This window comes from Chenopodium album, chromosome 22 (genome assembly GCF_948465745.1).
Source record: "Chenopodium album chromosome 22, dcCheAlbu1.1, whole genome shotgun sequence".
Taxonomy (NCBI): domain Eukaryota; kingdom Viridiplantae; phylum Streptophyta; class Magnoliopsida; order Caryophyllales; family Amaranthaceae; genus Chenopodium; species Chenopodium album.
In genome coordinates this window covers 29,804,451-29,813,618 of record NC_137855.1, presented here as the reverse complement: position 1 = coordinate 29,813,618, position 9,168 = coordinate 29,804,451, and the positions used below count along the sequence as shown (strand labels likewise).

Sequence of the window (9,168 nt, the reverse complement as noted above, 5' to 3'; positions counted from 1 at the left end):
ACCCCTTGTGAGTTAATGCCCTGGAATCTATAATCATTAGAGAGTTTGTCTAAGCTTTCTTGCATGAGCTCCATTTGTTGCTGTTTCACGGGGTCATTGACTTGAAGAGTCAATTTTTTCAACATTTCAGCCATGTTAGCCACTTGTCCCTTGAGCTCCTTGACTTCTTCCTGATTTGCCATTATCTTCTTAGCTTTCCTTTTTCGACTGACTGGTTTATCAAAAAGTAAGACTTGAACAAAGGTGTTGTCCTTGATTAATCGCCCCTCTCTCCTGGACCAAGTACTGTGGAAAGGGAAATTAGGGATAAGTTTATATTAATTATTTTGACTCAAGCTCTTTTCAACATGCAATAGGTAGGAAGAAAACATGAAAGGAAATAGGAATGGGATGGACACTAGTGGAAAAATAGCTATCCGTAATGGGAAAAAACAGCCTATCCGTAACGGGCAGCGGGCGTTACGCATACTGCCGTTACGGATAGGATATGTTATTGGTAACGGACAGTTTGACTGCCCGTTACGAATAAGCCGTTATTTATAACGGACAGTTTGACCGCCCGTTACAAATAACCCGTTATTTGTAACGGACAGTTTGACCGCCCGTTACGAATAGCCCGTTATTAGTAACGGACAGTTTGACTGCCCGTTACGAATAAAATTGAACCCAAATTAAAAAAAATGCAGCAGGTTATACCTTCTTGTCTGCTATGATGCCAAAGTTTAATTACTATTATAAATTTTCAATAATAATAAATGTAAAATTTAATTAATACAACTTTCACAAATGTCCAAATTGACTTTACAATAACTCCCTAACATGAGTCAAAAGCTACTACATAAATAATACTCCGTAATACAACGTGAAAATTTAAACAAGTTTTCTATTACATAGTAGACTAAGAACTTGAAAGATCTTATAGATCCTCATACAGCTCTATGGTGTAACCAGTATTGAGTGTGCTGGCTCTTACCCACTAATGCTACCAAGCCAAAGTCACCGATTTTCACCTGCATAAACGAGTAGCAACAACCTGGTCAGTGGAAACACAAACTAACAGGAAGTACATTTAAGATTCATTACATCAAAGGTTACAAAAATTCAAATCAAAGAGACTAAAAAAAAAATCACACAAATTGTTACTGAGGAGGTTAGAACAGTATGAAGAAATTTTTCCAACTCTTCTTCTGTGCAACATGGAATGTTGATTTGCTTAGCATAGGTGAACTTAGAGTGATAGATATAAAGCAATAAGCTTGTAATTTTACAGTTTTACTTCAATTTCATTGTACTATTCCATTCTTCTTCCTTAGTAAGTTATTTGACAAAATGAATAATCCAAACTGACTAAAACCGAGCAATAGTTTCTGCAGTTTTTCAATTTTCTACAGTTTTTCAATTTTCTACTATACATATTCATTAATCAAATTTAATTTGTGATGCATGTATATATATTCAATATAGTTTTTTGTCTTAAACCAATTTTAACATCAATGCCCAAGTTAGAAATCATATAGCAAATTGAGAAAAGGAAAAAAAAAATAGGAAAAGCAATGCAATTAAAGGAGAGTAAGACTAGACCTCAGAAACAAGAATCTGGTTAACATCAAGGGTTTCAATTAATCGGGACCTGAAATGGCAATCAAATCACTTCCCACAAACTTGAAACTTACAAAAGCTCAATTCAATACAATGACACAAAAACACAAGCTAGTTAACTGAATCACCCCAATTTTTCAATCTCAAAAGCAAAAAAAAAAAAAGCAAATACTATCAAAAATCAGTATAATAAAGCAGAAACCTAACAGAGCTAACAAATCATGAACTAAAACAGATTCAATCTACAAAAACACAATCAATTCCAACAAAAACCTAGAATTGAACTTCCACCGAAAAATGCAAACAAAATCTCTACACAAAATCAAAAAACAACAAATCGATCTACATCTCAAAAGAGAATAATAAGACGAGAAAATCAAGAATAAAATAATATTAAGAAGCAAAAAAACGCAAAAAGAATTTACAATTACAAAATAATAGTAGAAAAATTCAAACTAAAATTAATAAAAACAGTACAAAATCCCACAAAATCACACCTAGATTTCATGACGAAATTCATACCCACGAAGCTAGAAACCCACAAATCCCACGAAATCCCCCACAAACCCTCACAAATACCACCCTCACAAACCCAGAAAGTCAGAAACACCACCCTCACAAACCCAGAAAGTCAGAAACACCACCCTCACAAACCCTCACAAATACCACCCTCACAAACCCAGAAAGTCAGAAACACCACCCTCACAAACCCACAAATCCCACGAAATCCCCCACAAAATTTAACTAATTTGAGAGTAAATCAACGAAAATTGAGGAATTTAAATTGAAAAATGAGAAAAGATTACCATGGTGTTATATGTGGAAGGAGTAACAATGACGACGGCGGCGGTTTGACGTTGAGATGATAGAAGGTATTATTATTATTATTTTTTTTTTGGAAAGAACGAGAGAGTGAGGAAAAGAGTGAGAAAGATGAGTGGAAATGAATGAGGAGAGAGGATAAAGAGGAGGAGGACAAGCTTTGACGGCTAAGAGTGAAACCCTAATATAATAACTAATGGGCTATGGGCTTCTCTCATGATCAGTTGGACTAATTTATTTGTAACGGACGCAATATGCCTGTTACGAATAATATAATATTTGTAACGGGCAGTATTTTGCACGTTACGAATATTATATATTTGTAACGGGCAGTATTTTGCCCGTTACGAATATTATATATTTGTAACGGACTCCTATTTTGACCGTTACGGATATATTTAATGTAACGGGCATAGCTTTGCCCGTTACGAATAGCTTGTTACGAATGACAATTTTTCCACTAGTGGGACCCTCAACTCAAATGACGAAAAAACGACTCATGCATGAATCTAAGACGTGATTATGGTGACATTTACAAAGTGTGTGCTAAGACTAGTGAGTTTAAGTGACATGTTTGACTCGTGTCATGACCATGTGGCTAGACTCAAGCAAAGGCTAAATTAAGACCTCATCACGTATATGCATTAAACTGGACCGGCTGTAGTATTTTAGTCATAACTTTTGATTAGTGACTCTGATTGGGACGAAACCAACGCCAAATTAAAGATAACACTCGGGGATACAGATCCATAGGTTGTACGACTCGTAGTTCTTCCTAGAACCCTGGCTATGACCAAAACAAGTTGACGCATGTGCAGTATACGGGAATAAAAATCTGTGTTGACTAAAAGGAATTTGACTCGATTTAAGGCATATTCATTAGTTCAAATTAATTAATTAATTAATTAAACAAATTCGTTTAGTCATTGGTTAGTTTATTAAGACTTATTTACAAACACAAGTTAAACCAAACGGTTAGTTTAGTCACATATAAGCTATGCACAAGTAAGAGATGCACAAGTAGTCAAGTAGTCACAATATGATGCAATGAGTTTGCAACCTAACCATGGCTCTAGTTCCCTAAAGTTCAAGGATATGGGTTAGTCAAAGAGGGTCCATGATTATGAGTTCGGATGCATTGCGCGGAAGCCTTACCTTTGAAAGGGTTGGCGCGTATGGATGGGACCCCGCAAGTTAAAAAACTTGCTTCCACGGTTTCGTGGATTCACAAACTCGGATGTACTCGTCGTTGTCAGGAGCGTTCGATTGGGTAGATGGAGCGTGAACCCCCAAAGGGTTATGTCCATATGTAGAACACATATGAGTTTCAGAAAAGAGAGAAAAACTCAATCAGGAAGTAGAATCGAGCCAACAGGGCTAGAAATGGTCAAAACAAGAAGGCAGAGTTCTGGCTCGGTATTGGAAGAACTTGGCGCCAGACTACAGGGACAGTCGCCGCAAAAGAACCCCTATCGCCGAGCGACAAAACTGACACCAGGCGACAGAAGCACTTAACAGGCGACAAGCCCTGTTTTCTAGACGCTAATTCCTACATGCCTTGGCAGGTATCTGTGTTCTTAGAATTTTCCAGATTTTGCAGTATTATTTCAATTCTAGTTGTGAAAGATATTTCTCAAATTTCGTACGTGTAAAAATCCTATGTTTTTGACTCATTTCGGATGGTCTATCCAATGAGGACCTTTTTAATGCATATGACAATAATGTTAATCAAAATTACGCACATGAAAACTTAGAACTTTTCGAGTCTCATCCGCTCATTCTAAATCATCGCCAAAATAAATTTTAGGTATTAAAATAGAAATCCTCCCCAGTGGAGTCGCCAAAAAACTGTAGGGAATATTTCAAGCATCATAACTCCAAGCTTGAACCCCACTGTGATCATACACTTAAGTATGGTGGCGTCCAATGTAACACCCCGACCCCAAACAAATTAGGGAGGGGCCTATTGTCACGAAATGCGCATCAAGGGTCAACAACTATCCCCACAGACCAACACAAGTCCTTCCGGCGCATTTTGTCCTCACTCATGCGCACTCCGGGAAAACTTCCCAGGAGGTCACCCATCCCAAGACTACTCCCAGCCAAGCACGCTTAACTATGGAGTATTCTTAGCATATGAGCTCCCTAAAAGGAAGATGCATCTTGTTGATATGAGTAGTATCAAACTTCTTTAAAGCAATCATGAGGGGTATTACATACACCCCCACTTGAAAACGGCAACGCCCCTGTTGCGCCTGGAAGCCTGAGGACTCCATTATTACGCCTAACGGCAACTGGGTAGCCAAAGTGTTACATCCAGTCTGGCTACGGCCATATGGCCCCAGAATTCTCCCCCGCTAAGCGACTGACATAGGATTAATTATCCACGATCAGCACGCGGTCGCAGGGTTGCTCTGATACCATTTGTAACACCCCGACCCCAAACAAATTAGGGAGGGGCCTATTGTCACGAAATGCGCATCGAGGGCCAACAACTATCCCCACAGACCAACATAAGTCCTTCCGGCGCATTTTGTCCTTACTCATGCGCACCCCGAGAAAACTTCCCAGGAGGTCACCCATCCCAAAACTACTCCCAGCCAAGCACGCTTAATTATGGAGTATTCTTAGCATATGAGCTCCCTAAAGGAAGACGCATCTTGTTGATATGAGTAGTATCAAACTCCTTTAAAGCAATCATGAGGGGTATTACATCCAATGGGAAAGAAAAGAGAGCAAAAGAGTCGCCAATAAGTTTTAGGAACTTGTAAACCGTTCACGAGGTGAAGGTTAAACCCCTCAACGATCCATGAGATCGTCAACTACAAAAGGTCTTGAACCACATAGGGTTCGGGGATGAGGGTACGAATCCAATCTACAAAAGAAAGGACCCGCCCTATAAAATAGGCCTCTACTTAATTCTACTCGTATTCATGTGCGCTTTCTGACTAACATGCAAACATTATATTAATCCTAAACCTGTTTATTTATGTTCGTTGAATATTAATGCACAAATAAATCTATTATTGGCGATCACTTGAATTAAAATCATATTAGCCTAAACCAACTTATTAATTATCTTATTAAGCGTGATTTCAAGTACAAATTCCCTTTAAACATGCATAAAAGGCATGATCAAGCAATAACAATAATAATAAATATCAATCAATCAAAATAATAATAATAATAATAATAATAATAATAATAACAATAATCATAATAACAATAATCATAATCATGTTAATAATAAAGCTTAAATATAATAGCAAGATCCTAGGCATGATACTAACAAGATTAATAATAAATCCTAGCATGTCACTAAGCATCAAAGATCAAAGCTTTAAACCTAACATGATACTAACATGCTATTAGAAAGAATAAGAGGCAACCTAAACATGATTCTAGAAAGCATTAAATAACATCCTAACATGATACTAGGAATTAATCAAATTTAAACATGCTTTCTATTGAAATTAAATAGGGAGTCAGCCCATTTACTTACTTTGAAGCCTCGTACCTCTTTCTAATAACAAAATACACGTGTTAATAAACTTCAATGAAAGTAATAAATTAAAGAATTAAATTAAATAATTAAAAGAAAGAGTTATAAAGTTTAGACTAGATTTGGGACCAAACCCTCAGAAAAGTATAAACCTTTCACGTTTAGGGCAAAGGCAACTTCGAACTTGGCTAGGTGTTTCTAGATCTTGTGAGTGCGGTATTGTGTTTAGTAAAAGAGTTGGTTTAGAAAGAGAGAGAAAATCAAGGAATCCTTGATGAGAGTTGATTGTATTTTCATAAAAACGGAGGTCCAGGACCCTATTTATAGGAAAATTAGTCCGGAAATAGGTAGAATTTGATAAGGAATAAAACTCCAAGCTGTCGCCAACTGTCGCCACGCGACAAGCCTTGTCGCGTGGCAACAGAAACAATTTTTGTGGATTTTGTTTTTATCATATCTTTTGATCCAGGAGTCCAAATAAGGCATATAATATGTCGTTGGAAAGAATCTTAAAGTCTACTTTCCAAACTAATTAGAATAAGATTAAAATATTTTGTAGATAAAAAGATATGGCCGAAATAGTGGAAGCGTGTCAGTTTTAGATAGAGTTTCGTATTACTTTCATATCTTTTTCGTTATAGCTCGGATTTAATATTATAATATATAATTGGAAAGATAATTTCAAGATCTATCCAACCATATAAAATTTGGATAAAATATATGAGGCAAAAAAATAAAACCAGATTGTCTTTGAACATATTTAAATCCGAATAGAATTAGGACTTTAAAAAAGGAAAGTTTTATTCAAATTCAAACTCTATGATCTTATCTTTTCAAAAAAGGATAATTACGATCTTTTAGAAACTTGTAGAAGATTCTAATAAATCCTAATTCGTTTAGAAATAGGATTAAACCTTTAGACCCTCCTCATGATCATTAGGTTATAGGTAAAATCCAGTTTGGGCCCAGTTTAGTATTTTGGCCATAACTTCCTCATTATTCATCAGAATTGGGCTTATAATATATCGTTGGAAAGGTCTTTTCAAGCCCCATCCAACTACAATATTATTGGACCCTTATTATTGTCCAAACTAAACTAGATTGGACGTTTTCATAAAACAGGGTAGGTTTTCGAAAACAGAAAGAAGGATTTTTAATAAAAAACTAACTGCAACACTAGTCTTTTCACACTTTCACTTCATTCGATTATGGTTCGACGCGAAAGGTATTCATCAATGGGTTTGGTTTTGGGGAGACACAAATGGGTGTCTACAGAAGCCCCCACATTGACTGAGTTTGGAGAAACTTATGTTTCGAAAACAAAAGTCAAAGTAGCGATAGGGACGGCGAATGATTCAGAACGTTCTGTGATCCCAAATCATTCTTGTAATGCCGATACATGCAAACTAGCGTTAGTTAAACAGATAAAGAGAGTTAAGAAACGCGTATCTTGCACCGTCGAGCACACGTCTCTGAAGTAACCGTTTTTTGTTGCTGCATTTTGTTTTAACGACCTTCCACAAGCTAGAGAACGCCATCTTGCAGTTGTTGATGTTCACTCGTCTCTAAACAATGGAGCTTATTTTTTTAGGAATGTTCACTCGTCTTTGAACAATGGAGCTTGATAATATGTCCACGCGTCTCTGAACAAAAGAGCTTTGATAGGATGCCCACGCGTCTCTGAGTAAAAGAGCTTGATGATATGTCCACTCATCTCTAAATAATGGAGCTTCTTTTTTTAGGAATGTTCACTCGTCTTTGAACAATGGAGCTTCTTTTTTGAGGAATGTTCACTCGTCTCTGAACAAAGAGCTTGATAATGAGATGTCCACGCGTCTCTGAACAAAAGAGCTTGATAATATGTCCACGCGTCTCTGAACAATGGAGCTTGATATATGTCCACGCGTCTCTGAACAATGGAGCTTGATAATATGCCCACTCTTCTCTGAGCAAAAGAGCTTGATGATATGTCCACGCGTCTCTAAACAAAAGAGCTTTGATAGGATGCCCACGCGTCTCTGAGGAAAAGGGCTTGGTGATATGTCAACGCGTCTCTAAACAATAGAGCTTGATACTTGAATGTTTGTTGCGATCGTTCGGTTGGCTGCGAACAGGAGCTTTGCTGAATGGTTGTATCCTGTAAAAATCAAAAGATTGCCAAAAGACTTTGCTGGTGTTTTTCTTAGGGTTGACCTAAGGCTTGATGTTTTTTTTAGGGTTGACCTAAGGCTTATTGACTGACTTGAGGTTGACTTAATGTGACTGATTGACTTGAGGTTGACCCAAGGTGTCCGGGTCAACCAAGCTCCAATGTGTATACTGCGACTCGATACCAAGTTCAAGGAAATATGTAACAACAGCTCGACCATCAGCTTCTTCAAGTCTCAACCGATCCCTAAAGTTGTAAATATGTCTACGATTGGGATGATCATCAGGAAACTGATTCCGCAAAGCCGCTAAGATATTTTGTGGCTTCACTTTTGCATCAGTCGGGTCACGAACAAGTTGCTTCGCATCGTAAGCTTGCTCATTTGTCGATTGCGTTCTTCATAGACAATTAGCTCATGGTTGTGTTTGCCATATGCATCGGGACCCAAGACAATCTGCATCCTTCATCATCAGGAACTTTATAACCCTTGATAAAAAAACTCGCAACCGCAATGTTGATGAGTTTTTGTGTTCGATCGTTGCACAACACTAAGATCTCTATTTTTCCCTCTATCTCTTGCACCACGATTGCATCGCAAATACAACCATCTGTTATGGTTGTAAGAAATCACAAGTTGAAACTTGAGTGTTAATGCAATGTCTTTCACCCATCGTGACAATTCTTGGTACGTTGGAAACAATTGATCGGTCTGAAAATTTGGGTAATAATTTACCCCATCACCGCCAAAATCTTCAATAGGATCCTATTAGAAAGAAAAATACAAAGTTAATTTAAATAAAATTTAACTACAAAATTCCATTGAAAACAAAAATAAAATTAATTTTTTTTTTGGCATTCCCGTAAACTAACTAAATTTTTTTAAAGCCATAAATTTGCTAGTATAATTAAGTGTATTTTGTTATTTTTATTAATGATTAAAAATTAATTAACACAAATTAAACGGTTTGCTTAAAAAAAAAACGGTACCCTGTCGCATGTTATATGCGACTATACCACGGTATAGTCGCATGCTATACGCGACTACACCGTGGTATAGTCGCATGCTATACGCGACTACACCATGAGTCGCATGTAA

At 37.1% G+C, this 9,168-nt stretch overlaps 1 long non-coding RNA gene across 1 annotated transcript; it reads right to left on the bottom strand.

The window, feature by feature from the left end:
* Window positions 1-710: 710 nt before the first annotated feature.
* LOC145606334 (uncharacterized) lies at window positions 711-2,566 on the bottom strand. The gene is made up of 2 exons (XR_014105245.1): window positions 2,406-2,566; window positions 711-1,010 (listed from the first exon to the last, which is right to left on the bottom strand). It is a non-coding gene; the product is annotated as an uncharacterized LOC145606334 (long non-coding RNA).
* Window positions 2,567-9,168: the final 6,602 nt, after the last annotated feature.